This window comes from Coenobita brevimanus, chromosome 50, assembly GCF_032717465.1.
Source record: "Coenobita brevimanus isolate Jiangsu-jjx chromosome 50, ASM3271746v2, whole genome shotgun sequence".
Taxonomy (NCBI): domain Eukaryota; kingdom Metazoa; phylum Arthropoda; class Malacostraca; order Decapoda; family Coenobitidae; genus Coenobita; species Coenobita brevimanus.
The window spans coordinates 13071543-13074645 of record NC_137003.1 but is presented as its reverse complement, the minus strand read 5'-3'; the positions used below and the strand labels follow the sequence as shown (position 1 = coordinate 13074645).

At 42.7% G+C, this 3103-nt stretch overlaps 1 pseudogene; it reads left to right on the top strand.

Annotated features, from left to right (window-relative positions):
- Positions 1–249: 249 nt before the first annotated feature.
- On the top strand, positions 250–373 carry LOC145399897 (5S ribosomal RNA; annotated as a pseudogene).
- The last annotated feature ends 2730 nt before the right edge of the window (positions 374–3103 follow it).

The window sequence follows — 3103 nt, the reverse complement described above, 5'->3', positions numbered from 1 at the left end:
TTAACCTGTTTTTGCCATTACATTATCCTTATGAGTCCTGAATGTTTTGTTGTTAGTTTGAGCATTAAACTTTAACTTGTAATTTTACCTAACTCTTTTGTTTTGAACCTGGAACTTTACGGGACAGTAGTGATTTTTAGTATTCTCACTTAAAGTGTACATTATCTTTCTCTCTTCCGTAACAATATATATATATATATATATATATATATATATATATATATTATGGGAAAGTTACTTTTTTTTTTTTTTTAAGAGCAGATTTAAACAGTTGAGTACACCGCTTCCCGTCCGATCAGCGAAGTTAAGCAACGTTGGGTCTGGTTAGTACTTGGATGGGTGACCGCCTGGGAACACCAGATGCTGTTGGCATCCCTACGTGTCAAGTGGGGTTGGTGGAGGATTAGTGCCCATCCCTGTAAAAACAATTAACTCTAAGCCCTTGACCACCCCGTTTGGGATACATGGCGTCTGGCAATGGATGGATGGATGGAGATTTAAACAGTTTAGAAATACACGATGCTGAAGCAACTAGGTTATAGTTAGAGGCTGGGAATGGTCACCTTTCTTTAGGACAGGCTGAATGAATGTAGTATTCGAGGAAGATAGAAAGTCGACAGACAAAGGTTAAGGAGTTTAACATGGCAAGAGGTAAGCAGAGATGGTCAGTTCTTGAGGACAGCGGGAGATACTTCATCAGGCCCATATGCACTGGTAGTACTGAGACCAGTTAAGAGAGAAAGTACATCAGTTGAAGAAATTTTAATGTCAATCAAGAGAACACCAGACGCGGGGAAGAGATGGAGGAACAGCAACGGAACGTCTATGGTGGAAATGGGTGAGAAAGTCTGAGCAAAGATTTCTGCTTTATCTGTAGGAGAAACAGCAACAGTACCACAAGAAAGGAAAGAGGAGGGACGGAGGATCAATTAAAGTTACTAGAAGGTTTTTTGGCAAGGTGTCAGAAGGAGTGGGAAGAATGTGAGACTGAGAGTTCAGAGCATTTAGTACAAGTGACAATGTTCTCAGCATAATTTCTGGCCGAGACATAAAAGAGATGAGATTTAGAGGTGGTTTGGCTGTGGTACCTTTTGTAGGAGGACAGCATTAGACCAAACATTATTAAACCAAGTTTTTCTTTTTTTGCATTAGTCACACAATAAGAGAGAGGAATTAATGCTTAAGTGACTCAGAGAATAACCTCTGTATTTCATGATGCTTACTCACATGGCTCTCGAGCTTCGAAGCAATAATCATCCCTGGGAAAACCTAAGAAATACTACCTAAGGGCCTTCCAATCAGCAGCTTCAACGTGCCACGGCTGCTGTTTGTTGGGAGGGTCCACGTGTCTTACTGAAGCGACAGAGCAGGCTACAGTGATAAGGTTGTGATCAAAAAGGCCCAACAGACAGAGACGGTTAACAGAGCAAGTTCAATGATTAGTTATAAGAAAGAGGTCATGTATGTTGGAACTCTCTCCAATGCAGTCAGGGACATGGGTAGGTTGCTGTACAAGCTGCCCTATGTCACTAAAGGACAGAAAAGATGTAGACTTGTTCACCCAGTGGATTACTGAATAAAGAGGAGAGCCAAACGTGGTGGTGAACATTAAATCATGAAGAATGGAGATCTCAGAGAAGGGAAACTGTTAAGATGCGTTCCATCTTAGAAGTAAGATGGTTATAGAATATTTCATGGTCAGTAGAATTAATTGATAAGTACACAACACAGATATCATTATATAGTCAGAGAATGACAGGATAGCCAAAGCCATAGGGTAGAAACTTCAAAAGATTCGAGTTCAGGAACACAAGAGCATGATATGTTTTTGTGTACATAAACACACACCAGTCACCCTTGGCTCTGAAGTGAGTATAAAGACCGTAGAAGGGTGCAGACAAGGGTTTCTTGTCAATTACACAGGCAGCTGAGTCCCTGTGAGGAAGAGAAGGTGAAGTTTTGCTGAGGAAATGTGGTGTTTATAAGAGAAAATTAGAAGTAAGGCAAAAAATGTTGCAGAAATGAATAAAGAGTGAGTCAGACAATGGTTCTTTGCGTCTCACCTGGTCATCGCCAGGATAGGGGTGGAAGGTGGGGGCTTTTATCGTCCCCACTCCCTGGAGATTCTAAGGCTGTGTGTTGAGATGCCATTTTTGCTGAATTCAGAAACGAAGTGTAGTGTGTAATGTTTAGGTAGTTTGGAGTTGAGATTTAGAGGAGTTTGTATTGGAGAGTGTGCTGGCCTACTCTCTAAGATACTAACACATTGAAAAAGCTAAACGATGTGGGATGGTTAAATGCTATTACTGGGGGCTGATGAAAGGGGAACTCAAGCTCTCCCTGTCACCAGCTTTCCATCCATCATAGAGGTACTACCCGGTTCCACTGGTGCTACAGTCAAATACATACATACATATATATATATATATATATATATATATATATATATATATATATATATATATAGTGGTAGGTGGGGACGCTCACCATCCAATCACTTGGTGTAATGCTGCTCTCGAGTGCCTGCGATTTCCTCTCCTCCATCCTTCTTTCCTTCCATCATCTTCTGCCTCTCTTTCCTTCATTCTTTCCTCGTCCTTCTACCTACGGGTGACTTTACACTCCTTCTTCTATCTTTCTTTCCTTCATTCTTTCCTCTTCCTTCTGCCTATGGGTGACTTTACACTGAGTGACAAGCCAAACGGTTTCCTGTACACCAAGAAACCCTTTACTACGCTGGGTGGTAACCATATGACCAGCTTTTGGCGCCTGGTCCTTTAGTGGGTAATTAGGGCGCTCCAATCGAATTGATCCGGTGAAGACTTATATCCAAGGGGTCTATCTATCTATCTATTGCCAGACGCCTCAATCCCGTTTGGGGTGGCCACAAACAAATCGCCTCCAAGTCGCCCTGTCCCCCGCCATTTCACTGCCCTGCTCCCAACTCACACACCCCTCTCTCATATACCTCTCCACCCCATCCCTCCATCTCATCCTCGGCCTCCCCCTCCCTCTTCCCCCCTCCACCTCACTCACATACACTCTCTTCGTCAGTCTTTCACCCTCCATCCTCTCCACATGGCCAAACCACCTCAGTGTGTTC